Source organism: Pelodiscus sinensis, chromosome 2 (genome assembly GCF_052426305.1).
Source record: "Pelodiscus sinensis isolate ZL-2025 chromosome 2, ASM5242630v1, whole genome shotgun sequence".
Classification (NCBI taxonomy): Eukaryota; Metazoa; Chordata; order Testudines; family Trionychidae; genus Pelodiscus; species Pelodiscus sinensis.
The window spans coordinates 102,441,428-102,457,922 of NC_143053.1; the positions used below are offsets into that span (position 1 = coordinate 102,441,428).

Below are 16,495 nucleotides of genomic sequence, written 5' to 3' on the forward strand. Positions count from 1 at the left end.
TGTTAACAAGGCCAACTCAGTCAGGGTGAATGAATGTGGCTCACTCCGAGCAGTTGATGAGGAGGTGTGACTACCAAGAGAAGGGAAATTGTCTTTATAGTGAGAGAACCATTCTAAGTCTTTATCCAGTCCTATTTTGATCATGTTACATATGCAAATAAATTGCAGCTCTGCTATTTCAATTTGTAGTCTGTTTTTGAAATTTTTTTGTAAAAGGATGGCTGTTACTGAGTGTCCAAAGAGTATTCTTAAAGTATTCTTCCAGTGGTTTATGTATGTTACTTTTCCTGGTGTCTGATTTGTGTCCATTTATCCTTTGACACAAAGACTGTCTGGTTTGGTCAATATACACGGCAGAAGGATGTTGCTAGCACTTGATGGCATATATCACGTTAGTAGATGTGCTAATGGATGAGCCCCTAATGGTGCAGCTGATGTGGTTAGGTCCTGTGATGGTATCACTTGTATAAATATGCAGATAGAGTTCGCAACAGGATTTGCTGCAGGGATAGCTTCCTGGGTTAATGTTTCTGTGGTGTGGTATGTGGTTACTGGGGAGTATTTACTTCAGGTTGAGGGGCTGTCTGTAGGCGAGGACTGGCCTCTCTCCCAAGTTGTGATTTCATATTATTCCACTCATGAGTATTACTAGGAAGGCCTGGCTTTGAACTATTCATTCCTGGAATTTCAGATGACTGTCGAAGGTATTCAGCTAGGCATATAAACATGATAGTCCACCTTCATTTGAAATAACAAATGAATATTAAGTCACAGACACACACACAAACATGTAGAGATATAAACATGCCCAACTCTGGTTACCTATGGAGATATGCAGTTGTTAAAAAACAATTCAGATTTGGGGATTATGCATTTCTCACTTATAGAGTAGCCAAGGGTGTGGTTTTTAACTGGAACGCCTGGTCAAAAAGGCACCCTGGTGGCTTTGGTGGGCACTGCCGACTAGGCTGTTAACAGTCCAGTTGGCAGCACAGTGAGAGGGGCTGAGGTAGGGATGTTAAATTTAGATTAGTTGGCTAATCGAATAGTCGATGCAATTTGCATCAACTGTTCAATTAGTCGATAAGGGTGCCTCTGCCTTTGAAGTGTAGCAACAGCCCCAGGGTTGTTGCTACACTTTAAAGGTCAAAGCGCTTCAGGGAGCACGGAGCCGGCCCTTGCTGACCCTAGGCCGCATGCAGCATTTCAAGGCGGCAGACCCCGGGCTCCACGTGGTGGCTGCTTCCTGAGAGTCACAGTACACTCCACTGGGATCCTGCACCCTAGCTCCCTGGCCAGTGTTCCCTCTAAGCTTCACAGCAGTTCAGCCCCGCCGCTGCTTAATGATCCCTGCCCAGCCAGGTGCTCAGGTCTCCACTTACCAAGCTGCCTGGCTGGGGGACTTCTTCCTCAGTGACAGCAGCAGCCTGATGAAAGGAATAGGGTGGGGAAGAGCAAACAGGGGACTGGTCCTCAGAAGAGGCAGGGCCTCAGGGAAGGGGTGTGAGAGGGGTGTTTAGAAAATTGGCAACCCTATATATTCACCCTTCTCATAGAACAATTTAAGGGGCTGACATTTGCCCTGGAACAGAGGCAAGAACAAGGCCTGAACACCTATAGAATGTTCTGCATAGTTCCTGAAATAGGGATCATGCTGGTCCTGTGCATAGGGATGAATTCCACCCTAGGAAAACAGATAGAACATGCACCCACCATTAGTTTTAATGCAACATTTTCATAGACTTGAATGCTATTAATTTAAATATTTATATTATCACCCGTCTCCGCGTGGTTGAGCAATGCATTTTTTGGAATTTATCATACTGACTTCCCAGTTTAAATGTCTGTACCAAATAAGTCAGAGTCCTAGGTGCTCAGATAATAGGGTGATAACTCTAAAATAAACACTATTTCACAGTCAGTGCCCAGCCTTTAAATACTCCTTGACCAGCCTTCCTATATGCAGGATGTTACTGAGATACTAAAAGGGGCATGTCCTAGGGATGCAGATGAGAGCAAACCAGATGTATGTCAGTGCAGATGAGTGTTTACTGAGGGTATTGAGTGCCCCTTTATTGGAAGTGTATCTCTAAGCTATGCCAGTGTAGGGCCTGATTCTCTGTTGCCTTACATATAACAGTAATGTGCATAGTAAGTGTGAAACCAATCCAAAGACTCTAGTTTCAATCCATTCCCACAGCAGTTGATTTGACAAGCCCTTGCAATGGTGATATCAAAGGATACTGACAAATATGACAAGATCAGCAAAAGACACTTTACAACCATAAGGATATCCGTAAGAGGTGCCTGGCCATTTGTTCCAAAGTTCTCCAGGTTGATTGGGGTGGAGGACAGCCAGAGATGCACCCACCACATTTTTTCAATAAATGGTGCTCAAAAAAGTCTTGGAAGTAGTGTCTGGATGTGTGTCAGCATCTCTTCTGATGTAGTGAGAGAGGAAAAAATAACAAATACATATGGACATAGCAATGTTATAATGTTAATTTCACTTTATGAATCTGGAACCATTTACCTAATGAGTGGTGAAGTACACGCCAGCAACAAGTGGCTTTGTGCAGTTATATATAATGAATAAGATTTTTAAAAAATGTGTTCTGCTGTTTATCAACCTGTATTACATTTCTGTTCTACCAGCAGGCTGTCTGCCTGTTTAAATCTTATGTGGTGGTGTTAGTACAGTTGTATGAATTGCTTTTGTAACTGTAGAAATAATATGTGCTTTGCTGCTGTTTTTTATTTCCCATCTGTGCTTTTGGTCATATGTACCATGAATGCTTCTTCCAAGTAAACAATCTAGTAGCCGTAGAGATTGCTAAAACTGTGCTTTTTTTACATATTAGTGCTAAGATTTTCCTTTGTAAGGATATGTGTTTATGTGGGTATGTCTCTTAATAGCACCTAAAAACCTTAAGTGTTTAGTTTAGCTGGCTACAGCTGGTGCTGATCCTGTGATGACAGTAGAGATTTAAAGAATTTTGCAAAGGGGAAAAATTATGTTATGCCTTATTTTAATTGTTCCTAAATTTTTGTTTGGTTTTTCACTTATCTAAGGGCTATAAAAAAGGATTTTTATGTGGATTAGTTAAAACATGTATTTAGTTCAAACCTTTGCCAAAGACCTAGGAGTAAAGGGTTTGTGAAAGATATGCTATCCTACCCCTTAAGGGCAGAGAAGTTCCCACTCCTGTTTCTTGGCCAGCTGAGGAGTCCTCCAGCAAGAAGAGGGAAGATTAAACTTGACATTCCTGTTATTTTTAAGGTAGAAATCCAAGAAAAAAAATGTTGCAAAGACCCTCAATTTTTAAATGCTACAAAGAAGCAATGAGGGCACAACCCCATTTTTTTTCCTCTACGTGCAAGGCACTTTTAACTGACTGGCTATTTTCACTGGGAAAGTACCAGAGGGGTAGCCATGTTAGTCTGAATCTGCAAGAATAATGAGAAGTCCTGTGGCACCTTATAGACTAACAGATTTATTGGAGCATAAGCTTTCATGGGCAAAGACCCACTTGGTCAGATGCATGCCCTTTCACTGGGAAAGAGGCTGTTGTGGGGCCATGTTGGTTCTTTCTCTTTTTCTTTTTAAAATTCGGAGAGATTGGTGTTCTAAAATGGATGGGATTAGGCCTGGATACGCTAAAAATTTTTCCACATGCTTGATTTTACACAAGGTTTTAAATAGGGATGTAAAAGGTTAACTGGTAAGCCTCACCCTTAACAGGTGAGGCTTATTGGTTCTGGTTAAGCAGTAGGGGCTGGAGCAGCTAGCCCCCACAGCGGGGGGAGTGGAAAACCATATTTCCCTATGCCTAACATGGGACACCAAGGGGTGGGGTGGCTGCTGGCTCTTGGGGCTTTAGCCCTAAGGAGAGGGGCTACTGACACTCAGGGTTTCAGCCTCACAGCGGGGGGGGGGGGGGGCGAGGGGAACCACTGGCACTCAGGGCTTCAGCCCCACAGTGGGGGAGAGAGGGGCTGCTGGCACTTGGGGCTTCAACCCCCCCAGCATTGGCTCCTGCTCCTCCCCCCTCTCTCTGATAGAGGCAGCATGGGGGGGGAGGATGTGACTAGTCGAGTCATGACTCGACTACCCGATAAGCATATGCTTATTGGATAGTCGACTAGTCGCTTATACCCTCCTACCCCAGGTTACACTCTGGCTCCCCAGGAGCGCACTGCTGAGCCCACAGCACATGTAACTGCTATGATTTTTAGCGGTTACACAGTTACATGTTTAATTGCATTTTTACATCCCTAGCTTTAAAAGATGCAGGTCTAAATTATCGCTTTGATGGGGATACTGATGTACATCAGTCCTTCTAGGTTTGGAGCTTAAGTTTGTAAAACAGTGCAATATGACAACTGCTATTGCAGATGGACACACTTCCTGAAAGTCACTAACCATGTTCTAGATTAGTGGTTCCCAGCCTGTGGTCCATGGACCCCTGGGGGTCCACAGCAGTATTGTAAGGCGTCTGCACAGAGCCTCTCACAGCTAGTACATCCTTCAATCTGCGCTGCTTCCCCAGTGGCCTGAGGGATGCGGCTGAGGAAGCAGTGTGGGCTGAGGGACGTGCAGGCTGCAGGCACAGCTATATTGTTTTTGGGGGGAGTGTCTGTAAAACGTTAATAGATTAAAAAGGGGTCCACATACTGGAAAAGGTTGGGAGCCACTGTTGTAGGTTAGAACCTAATTTTGAATGAGAGAAGTAAAGAATAATCTTCAAACATAGGGTCAGAAATTAAGAGAAAAACACCAAGTTCCTGGAGTATTTTGCTTAGTGTTGCCACAAAGATTCACGGTAAAGTAGAGCTAAGGAAAGATTTAAAAACTGAAATGTGTGGCTGAAAAAATGCTTATGTTTGGGGTATAAACACCTGGAAATCTTTTTGCACCCTGTGAAATGATACAGATTAGACTGCACGTAAACGCCTGCAAAGGACAGGTAATTGTTGCAGGAAAAAATTAGGTAATGGGCAGAGGAAAAGAACGTAGGTACAAAAATGCTGCCAGAGAGCAGATGAGTGAATAACATATGGTAGTTTTACTCTGAAAAGTGACTGTGTAAAAATGGCACCGTCTGGCTTCACAAGTCTGCTTGCTGTACGCATGCTGAGCCATATGTGCTTATTTAATGACAAAAGTAAATTTTTGCTATGGTCTTTCCTGGGGACACAACACAGCTGAGTGGGGAGAGTGTGTTGGGTTCTGTTCTGCTTCTGCTTTATTGCAGGGCCATCTGTGCAGTCCAAGCTGACTTCAGATTATGCTCCCACTGAAGAATTACACAGGTGTTGCTGAAAACAACTTATTGGGAGGACAGTGGGGCAGCATTTGGCTTGCTGAGTTTTCCTGATGATTCATGAGCCAGGACCCAATTTTGATTCCATGTGGAGACTGAAGTTAGAAAAAACCCCACTTGCCTGCTTGATTGCCATCTCCAAAAGATCTGCAAAGCTAGTAGATCACACCAAGAAGGGAGGCACAGTAGGGCTGTGTCTACACTGGCCCCTTGAATTTCCGGAAAAGCACTGATGATCTACTGTAAGAAATCAGCTGCTTTTCCGGAAAAACTATTCTGCTCCCGCTCGGGCATAAGTCCTTATTCCGGAACACTGTTCCGGAAAAGGGCCAGTGTAGACAGCCCAGTAGTCTTTTCCGGAAAAAAGCCCCGATCGCGAAAATGGCGATCGGGGCTCTTTTCCGGAAAAGCACATCTACATTGGCCAGACGCTTTTCCGGAAAAAGGGCTTTTCCAGAAAAGCAGCCTGCCAGTGTAGACGCTCCTTTTCTGGAAAAACTGAAAACGGAATAGTATTCCATTTTAAGCATTTCCGGAAATTCATGCCAGTGTAGACATAGCCAACGGGATTAGGACTCAGTGGGAAACAAGGTGGATATACATTTGTCATGTTCTGTTTCATTTATACAGTTGAAGTTGCTGACTCTGATGCTTCTTGAAGTTCTTTAGTCATTTTTTTCTCTGTGACCCAACTTGAAGGGGTCACAGAGTGAAGCTGAGAGTCAACCAACTCCTGGCAGTACCACCACGGGGCACAACTGTGCTGATTTGACTGAAAGGGAGACAGCCCAGAGTGAAGGGTAAGTTGTTTAGTGTAATTGGCTGAGATCTACTGACTGTCGTTCCACAGATCTTAACTCAGGGGGTGGGCAGTAATTTTAGATGGGGGGGGGGGGAAACTTTACTAATTTTAGAAGTGTTCCCAGCCAGGACAATTCTGAGCTTCCCCTCCCACAGACCCTGATTGGCCTGGGGGTGGGAGAGCACTGAAGTCTTTGCCCCCCCCCCCCCCGGCCTCCTCCCACCTAGAGAGAATTGCCAGCTGTTCTGAACAGAGAGCAGTTCCCTCTAGGCACCCACCCTCTTGCAGGGCAGGAGACTTCACAAACTACCCTCAACCCCTGGCCAATCAGGGGCTGGAGGCGGAAGGAGCACACAAAGTCTCTTGCTCCCTGCCTCCACCCTGCAAGGGGTGTCCAGCGTTTACAGGGCGGAGGCAGGGAGTAAGAGACTCTGTGCGCCCCTCCTGCCCCCAGGCTCTGATCGGCCTGGGAGCAGGGAATTGGGAGCGCATCCGTGGGTCATGGTCCCATTGCCCACCCATGTCTTAGCTGCATGTTTGGTTTTGTGTTTGATCCTTTGCAGGAACTTGGGAGAGACCTATTAAATTTCAGTGCACAGGAGTGTTGTAAGCAAGACATGAGAAGTAATTCTTCCACTCTACTCAGCTGATTAACTAAACTGGAGTATTGTTCCACATCTAGGCAACACATTTCAGGAAAGATGTGGAGAAATTGGAGAAGGTACAGAGTAGAGTAACAAAAATGATTAAATGTCTAGGAAACATGACCTATAAGGGAAGAGTGAGAGAACTGGGTTAGTTTAGTTTGGAAAAAAGAAGATGGAGCAGGCCTATAACAGCTTTCAATGACCTAAAAGGATGTTATGAGAAGGGAGAAAAATTATTTTACTTAAACTTCTGAGGATTGGACAAGAAGCAATGGGCTTAAATTGCAGCACAGGAGGTTAGGTTGGGCATTAGGAAAAACGTCCTAACTGTCAGGGTGGTTAAGCACTGAAACAAATTGCCTAGGGGGCATCATTGGAAATATTTAAGAGCAGCTTAGATAAACACTTGTCAGGGATGATCTAGATCGGGGTGGGCAATAATTTTTGACTGGCGGCTACTTCCGAAATTTTTGAAGTGGCCCTTGGCTTCCCCAGAAAGGGCAGGACCTCAAGCAGAAGAGCCAGGGCCAGGATACTTCTGTGCTTCCCCACTCACAGACCCTAATTGGTCTGTGGGTGGGGGAGCATGTGAAGTCTTTGCCCCGCCCCTTACAGCCCCCTGGGCTTTGCATGTTCCCCCTCCCCCTCAGGTCAATCAGGACCTAGGGTTGGGGAGAGTGCGCAAGGTCTCGTCCCACCACCAGGGGCACAGGCACCTGGAGGGAACTGCCAGCTGTTCAGGGTCTGTGGACAGGGAAGCACAGAAGTATCCTGGCCCTGCTCCTTCTGCTTGAGGCCTGGGACCACTTCAAAAATTTCTGAAGTGGCCCCCGGTGAAAAATGATTGCCCACCCCGATCTAGTACAAATCTAAACAGATGCCCACTGCAGGTTAGATACTTTTGGCTATAACGAAAGATTATTATAATAGAAGAATAGATTTATCAAAGGAACCTACTTTAGATAGTCTGGCAAGAAAGAGCAACCTATAGAGATCACATGTGGTGAGAAATCTGATTTAGGAGTAATAAACTAAGAAATGTCCTATTTGAAGAATGCAGACATATACTTCTTCAATAAAGTATGAAGGGAAGAAACCATTTCCACTAAGGTTGTGTGGTTTGTGCATGAGGCTATGATTTTGGCACTTTTGAGTATTTTTATTAAGCCACAGCCAAGACATGGGCAATAAACAGTAAATCATGCAGAAGCCGAAGCCCTTCCAGCCCAAGCTAAAGACCTTGCAGACGTGTTAAAATCATGGAATTCATGACCAAGTCTTTGCCTTACAATATGTTCAAAATATACATCTAGGTGTTGAGTGACAGGGTAAGATTAGTCAAGAGTAAGCAGAGCTGTCTATATTTATCACAGTCTAATTAGAGTTACAATTACTACCGCTATGAGACCAAATAAGGAAGTTGAATTTCAGCATAGCAAATTTCAGAAGAATTTTGAAAAAGCCAAGAGAAACCAAATGAGGTAAATAGTGGAAGGTAAGCACACAAAAGGGAGATGAAAAGTGCTGAGTGAGAGCTTATAATCTTTAAAAGATTTGCTAGATGGAACATACTGTACTGCAAAAGAAAAAAAACAAGTAATAGCAAGAGAGATATGGAAGTTAGCTAGCTGAGGGGGACAGATGTGGGCACGGTTTAAAGCACCTGTTAAAGACACTGGACTGGAAGAATTAATTGGTGAGGTTTGGCAAATGTAAACAAAGGAAGAAAATTAATTGGGAAAAGTTGCAAGAAAACAAGGAACATGTATTATTAGAACAAGCTTATTTAGAATTATGGAAATTAAATGGAAAATACCTCTTGTCCATCTCCTTGCCATGTAGTACTGGAACATTATAATTGTGACAATACTCTGTCCAGTTCAGTTTTAAATGAACCAAGTGATACAATTAATCAGGCACCATCAAATAGTATCTTACAATATGGAATAATGAACAGTGTCCTCTGGATTCCCAAAAGTTAGATTTTTAAAAGACCCCCCCCCCCCCAGTTTTGTGCATGCATCCACTTAAACATGTAAAACAGCAGTATTTGAGCATACAATTGGGTAACTGCATGACTAATTAATTACGCACTTTGTATGTGTGCACATTTTTTGTGCAAACAAATCAGAAGGCTGTGGAAATTTGACTCCAGACATCTCTTCTTTTCAATCCACTGCTCTGTAGTACAAAAATCACTAGTCATTATTTTAGTGATGTGAAGGACTAGTTGTCTATCTAATAAGCAAATGCTTATCAAATAGTTGACAGGCTTGTCAACTAGTCACTACTCCCCTCCTCCCCTCGCCCCATCAGAAAGAGGCAGCAAGGACAGGGAAGAGGAAGAGGTACTTCAAAGCAGCAGCACCACCACATGGAGCCCGGGATCAGCTGGGGACTCCCCTGCTGACCCCGGGCTTTGTGCGGCACTGCCACTTTGAAACACAGCATGCAACCTGGGGACCCAGCTGACCCCACGGGGGCTGCATGTGGCGTTTCAAAGCAGCAGCGCCGCATGGAGCCCAGGGTCAGCGGGGTATGGGCTTGATTTACTTTGACTTCAGTTTTTTGTAATTTTTGCTTCAGGAAACTTTGGTCCTCTACAAAGCCATCATGGATGGGTGGTACAAGTAAGAGGCACTTGAGAGGGCAAAGAATCACCTGGATCTCAAAGACATAGCACTCACAAGTACCCTAGTTGTTGGGGAGTGATGGAGAAGACTAATGGAGTGCCTAAAGGATGCACATTAAAACCGATTCCGCTCACTTCATTAGGTGGAACGTGCAGTCGGATGATGAATTTTTCATTATAAAACCGGAGATGTGAAAGTGGGGCAGACAATATAAAGGACAATATAAACTGAGGAGCAGAGTTGTGGTTTAATCAGTTTGATGCACAAAAATGCAAGGAACAGAAAATGTGGGGGACAAAACACAAGCAAGAAAACCTGCTAGGAATACACATTTTTCTAAAGGCTGTAAAAAGGAAATACTGAGTTGCTGTGATAACGGTGTTGCTGTGCCTGGACTGTTTTGAAGTTTTTATCAATCTTTGTTGTAGCAATCTTCTGAGATGTCTTTAAATGGAATGGGCCAAATTCTCTGATGCCACAATGCCAGTGTAAATTGGTTCCTGAAGCTGATGTAATTACCCTGGGGAAAATTAGCACTGCTCAAGCAAGATCCTCTGGTTGCATAGCACTGGATTAGGGACTGTGACGTCACTCCCCTCCCTGTAGCCAGCCTTGCCCTTTTTAAGGAGGATGACCTTCAAACTCAGCCAGTCAATTGCTCAATTTAATTGGTTTCATCACAGAGTACAGAGGTACTTTCAGAAACATGTTGGCCTTCCCGATTAGCCGTGCTCTCATCCCCAAAACCACTGACTGCCATAGAACCTCTCTGGAACTCTTGCTCCTGAGAGGTAATGCCTTCACCTTCCATCCCCCACAACCATAGTTGCCATCTGGCAATGAGAGGGAAGTGAGGAAGGGATGAATTTCCTGCAGCCAGTTAATGAATTTGGAGTGTGTGGTGGTGAGGCGGGAGGAGTTCAGAGATGAAAGCCATCTTTTCCCCTATGAAAAGTGATTTCCTTTAATAATTGCTGCCCATTTCAAGGGTGCAGCTGGAAGCAGAAAGTGAAGATAGGGAAATGGAAAACTAGAAAATACTGCATGTCACAGCAGGTCAGAGGAATACAAGGCAACCAAAGGGAGGGTGAAAAGGAAAAGGATTTACAGAATCCAGGAGAGAAGTGTCCTTAGCAAAAAGCTGCAGTAGCTTTATTACTGTCTGATTTCCTGGCAAGCTGGCAGGTCATCTTTTCAGGGACCAAAGTTACTGCCTTGAGCAGGAGGGGAAAGAAACTTGAAAAATGTAATGTCAGGATCAGGAAATGGTTGGTGATGGTGAGGAGGTGGATACTGGTACCTGTGGGAAGTGGTGTTTGGAGGGAAGGGTTTTATGAAGAGCAAATATATTGCACTAACAGAGAATGACTTGAATAGAGTATGGCAACTACTCAGGATGCACACTAGAATGTCAGACCATCAGATGTGAAATAGACACCGCAGACGGTTCCTCTGCTTTAAAGATTTAAATATAAATGAGGATGGTGGCAGGTAGGAAGATGGCACAGAGGGAGAAGGTGCTTTCTTTATGCTCTGGCAAAGGAGACAGATTCAGTTGTGAATAGACAGCAGTAGACACTGAGCTGATAAAAAGAATGACCTGGAAACATGCAGTGCACAGAAGGATAAGAGCAGCATTTGGGCAGTGAGGTGATCTGTATTCCAGGATACAGTTGCACATAATTGAGAAAATACCACTTGCAGTAAGAGGTTACAATTCAAATATTGGGTGTTAGCAGTTGCATGATTCTAGGAGAATTCAGAGGAACATTCATCAGTAAATTACTTTCTGTCTTAACTCCCAGAGCAACTTTGCAGGCACAGTGAGTGGTATGGCCTAGCTATTCATTCCTGCCCATGGTTTGTTCCTTCTTTAAACGCGGCCTGATCATATCCCTGAAAACCTCTTGGCTGCACTGACCTTCATTGTGTGTGGGTTTTTTTGTTTTTTTTTACATCCTAGGATAGCACAGGAATTCCCTGGAGTCTCTCTCAAATCTTCTCCCTCAAATCTTCTCCTCAGGGTCATGCCGCTCTGTACAAGGCCATGGAGCAGGATCGAAGCCACATAGTCCCTTTTCCCGCCTCACCCTTAGCCTGCCTCAAATTGCCTTAGTGTGACAGTGTTCAGGGAGACTGTCTAGCCCCCTCAAGAACTGCTTTTCATTTGGTACAGCAAGGGTAGGGAATCCATGGGCCAGATGAAATGAAGCAGTGGTTTGGATCTGGCTTGCAGCAATTCTCTGTGCCGTGGGCCAGAAGCCCTGAGCCTTGGCACCCTCCAAGAGGCTGAAGCAACGAGTGCTGGCTCACTGGCCATGTCCCTACGGCCCCACCCTCTAGGCTGAGGGGTAATCGGAGAAGCTCCATGTGCTGCCCCCACCCCCAGGCAGGCTCTGCATCTTAGGGTTGACTGGGAACCCTGGTTAATGGGAGCTGCAAGCGTGGTCAGTGTGCACTGCGCAGACCCACCTGGCCTCACTGCACAGGGGCTGGACCCACAAAGGAGCCAGGGCTGGCAGGGAGCAGCTTGCTATGCTGTTGACTGGGAGCCACCTGAAGTAAGCGCTGCCCAGCCAGAGCCTGCATCCCTATCCACGCCCCTACCCCAGGTTGGAATCCTCTCCTGCACCTTGGGTCCATCCCAGACCTTACGCCATCTCCCGCACCCAAACTCCCTCCTGGAGTCTGCAGCCTGAACCTCATCCTGCACCCCAAATCCATGTCCTATCCCTGGTCCTGCCCCAGAGCCCACAACCCAACCTCCTGCCCCAGCCCTGAGCCCCCTCCTGCATTCCAAACCCCTTGTCTCCAGCCTGGAAACTCCTCATGCACCCCAAATTCCTCATCCCAAACCTTCCCCCAGAGCCCACAGCCCCAGCTGGAGTCCGTCCCTCCTCCCACACCCTGAACCTTCATTTCTGCACCCACCTTGGAGTTTAGGGGAAACCCTGAACTTCCCCCTCCCCGAATGACTTTTTTCCTGTGGGTCAGTGACTCTTGATAGAAAAAAGTTGCCTCACTCCTGTTGTCTAGCATAACTACAGAGTCCACAGGCCCAATGTGTATCTTGTACATTATCCCCCAATCTATACTGAGTGTTTGAAGAGACCTCAAACCACTGCCTCCCCAGCAGCTCTCTGGGCCTGAGACTGAGAGTGTATTTTTTCCAGCCAGGGCAGGAGATACAGGTTATTGCAGTAGTTCTTTGGTGGTATTGCACATTAGGGGGGTGAGTCTGTGAGATGCAGTGCACCTTCTGCAAGATATTTGCCACTATTCAGTTAATTATACGCAATCCTCCCAGTGTTTCAGAAGTGCTGTATTTCTTCCTTCCTTATTAGTCTAATCATAATACTGATAGTTGGTGTAAATATAAAACCACTAAGCGATCTGAGCTCATTATCCTATTTTATTGGAAGTATGGCAAATTTACATTCCTTAGCTGACCACTACAGCTTTAGCTAGGTGTTGTTTCAGTCCCACTTTTTCTATGTAACTCTAAACCATCTGCATTTACTCAGCACTCTTATTAATTTCACACTGTTTCCCTTGCAGATCATGCAGCTACTATTTCCAGCTAGGAAAATGTAAGCACTCCTCAGATGCAGAAATGTATATTATGGGTTAGATTAATTATAAAACACCGGCAGGCTTTTTTGCTACACTGTTTTATCAGATAAACATTTTCACCTGCACCATGTGTTCCCAACATCACAAGGTCTAGAATACTAGCCATATATGGCCTGACTCAGTGGAAGGTAAGGGCACCTTGCAAGAATTACTTGGATATGATGGCAAAGGCTGCTCTAGAAGAACCTTTTAAAAAAAAAAAAAAAAAATTAATGGAGATTGCCTATCTCCTAGAACTGGAAGGGACCTTGTAAGGTCATCAAGTCCAGTTCCCTGCCTTCACAGCAGGACCAAGGACCATCCCTGACAAATATTTGCCCCAAATCCCTAAATGGCCTCCACAAGGATTGAACTCTCAACGCTGGATTTAGCAGGCCAACACTCAAACCACTGAGCTATCCCTCCCTGCAAACCTGAGCTAGGTGGTCCTACAGAAGAGTAAGACACTGAGATTGCAAAACACATCAAACAAAATTAGGTTGATTATTGTATAAAATAAATAAAACAAATCAAATTACATGCTTTCTTCTCATTAAGTAGATAATGTCTGCTTACTCACGAATCCTCACTCAGTTTTTAGATACCGATGTCTGCATTTATTTTTTTGTATGAGAAAGGAAATGGATTTTAAATTTATATTTTATAAAATATGTTTGATTTTTTTTGGGAGGTTGGGGGGGGATTAGCACTTACATTTCTACCATTGCTTATGAAAGTTAATAATCAAAATTGCTTGTTAGTAAGAAAGCAATCAAATAATTAAGTTTGTTAGGATAAATAAAACTGGGGTGTAATAGGGTTTACAAATCTCACACTAGGCAATAAGGAGTAAAGAATTTATTTGGGGTCCAGACAACCCCACCCTACCATACCACCCCTGAAGCAAATGATCCATCTGATGGAAGGATTAAATTACCTGGAAAACAGCTTATTGGGTGCCGACCTGAAAGAGAACAGACCTGTAGCCTACAGCTCCAGCAGAGCAGATGAAAGACTGAAGTCTCCAACATGACTGCCCTAAAGGGACCTAGAGGATTCACCCATTCCCCACTGCTGGTGGACCCTGGACATTGGTAATCTCCTCTGTTTTATTTATTTGGACTCCCTCAGCAGTGGAAATCCTTGGGCTAAGCTGTTCCCAGCGAGGGGAAGATAGGAAATGGCCCATGGAGGGTGGACCACTGGTAGCCCAAAGGGCATGTGTGGTGGGCAGACCTCCCCTTTAGGGAGGCTAGCCCCATAGCCCTGCACCTTCCACAAGAGGCCCTGCCCACCATGGCAGGAGCCCTGAGGCTCCAACACACTTCCCCTGCTGCTAGAGAAGCCATGAGGCAACCCATCCAAGCAGTCCCAGCCATGGCAAGCCAGCTGGCCCCAGAGCTGGGCTGGCCTTGACCAGAAAATGGGAAATGCAGGGCACCTGCTTCCCCAGCGGAACAACGCTGATTTTTTTTTTTATATGTGCCATGCAGGTTCTGAGGTGGCTGAGGAGGCGGCATCTGCCGCTCAGCTTCTCGGGTTCATCAGTAATCTCTCCGAAGTTCCAGGAGATTACTGATGAACCTGGGATGCTGAATGGCAGATATTGTGCCGCAGTAACTGCATAGCACATACCAATAAGAAGGAACAGCACCCTGGCATTCCGCAGCAGCGGCTCCAGCCAGGGAATACAGCGCACAGGCCAGTGGAGTGAGAGGTCTGGGCTCTCCTTCCAGCGGTTGCCCTACTGGTCACCGGTTGCAGCCTTGACCACTGTCGTGTGTTCGGGATATTAGCTACAAAAGGAACCAGTAGACACCAAGGATAAATTATCTCTCTAACTTTATTATACCCAGAATAGTAAAGGAAAGCAATGCAGAGTGACATACATCTATTCCAATAAATGGGATAGGTAGCACAGGCAATATAACAATACCTACACCTAGGTCAATACACAAGATATTTAACTTGTATCTAAACGTGCATGTACTTGTTCCTATAAATCACACACCGTTCCACTGTTAGCAATTTACAGTTGTCAGACAGAAGGTCGTGGCCTCTTTCTTTCCCCACGCTCAGACGTGTGATGCATTTGCCAGTAGGAACAGGCACAACTTTAGTGAGCAAGGTGGTGGGGTCCCCTTACCCAATCCCTTCCACTGATTGTTTTCTACATCTATATTTATACTCGACTTGGTCGTTCTAATAATATCTACCAATCGATTACATGTTGTTTAAGATACCTATTATGCCCATATTTGGGGTACATCCTGCTGCCCAGGATGTTGCAGAAAATATGTGCTTAGTTAATAGTTTTTTGGCTGTATCTTGAATTTTTGCTTATCAGAAATAGAATGTACCAGTACAAGGTTCCTTCCGATGTTCTTGGTGTGGTCTCACTGTACCATGCTAAATCTGCATGATTGTGCAAAAAACATTCCTGCTTCCCAAAGCTCCCCCCCAGCCTTGCCTACATGCTTATATGCACCAGACTTAAGACAAGCCTGGGTTTTGATTTGTTAGAGATCTGCGCTTTAGGCAAGGCAGACATTATTTTAGTAAAGGCAGGACTGTTCAAGTACCCCTACAACCACTAAGCCATGCCTCCCAATCAGACCCCAAGTGAGGACCATTTCAAAGAGTGACTGAATCTTGGTGTTTCCTTGTCCCTTTCAGTACTAGTATCAGAAGGCTGTTATATACACACACATACTGCCTCTGAGATACTTGTCATGCAGGGGTGGAAAAAAGTCACAGTGGAGGCTAGAATCTAGCTTTTTTTTTTTTTAATAAATGGGGCAGACAAGGCTCAATTCATAGCCACCCAAAACATTGCATTAAAATGTGACCAAAAAAAAAAGAATGGGGGGGGGATGATTTTCCTTACACTGGAGCTCTGTTGACTTAATTGATTCAGACCAGTATTACCTAAAGGAGAATGAGACTTTGAGCTTCTTTCTTCTCCAGTGATGCCAATAAACAGTTACTCCAGCACCAGAGGCTTGAATCCTTGAGTTAGGGTAGGATGGCTTTGTTCTGCTCTAAAACAGGCATGGAGCTGCTTTAAAGCTGGTTTATCTGACTGAGGAGCATCTTGAAGCATATGGGGATCCTCAGGTTGCGTAGAACCACTGCATTGGCTCTTATGATGTCCTTTCTCCTTTTGTCAGTGCAGGTGGCATGGCTAGGGGAAAGGCAGAGAGGCAGGGTCATTCCTGGTTTTCTTAAGGCTCTTAAATTGGAAAGATGTGTGGCCATCCATAGCAGATATACCACAGAAGGTCACATAAGCGGTCTGGCTGTTGGGTTGGCCTTTTCAGGTAAAAAACTGACCAGTTGTACAAAGGTGAGAGGAGAAGAAGCCCATTATCAGTCTGAGAGTTACAGAGGTGCATAGCAAATAAGTGGAGCATGCACCAATTTTGGATCTTGCCCTACCCAGTATAAAAAAAGCACTATTTCTGTGGCCTTTTGTAG

The 16,495-nt window shown here is 45.0% G+C and overlaps 1 protein-coding gene across 2 annotated transcripts in view; it reads left to right on the forward strand.

Annotated features, from left to right (window-relative positions):
- Window positions 1-16,495, forward strand: part of KCNG2 (potassium voltage-gated channel modifier subfamily G member 2) — a 79,954-nt gene that overhangs the window by 22,675 nt on the left and 40,784 nt on the right. Inside the window, exon 2 of one of the 2 annotated variants that reach the window (XM_075921115.2) lies at window positions 5,955-6,124. The exons of the other annotated variant lie outside the window; for it this stretch is intronic. The gene's annotated coding sequence lies outside the window, so the exon portion shown is untranslated. The remainder of the gene's footprint in view (window positions 1-5,954; window positions 6,125-16,495) is intronic. 2 annotated transcript variants of the gene reach the window in all.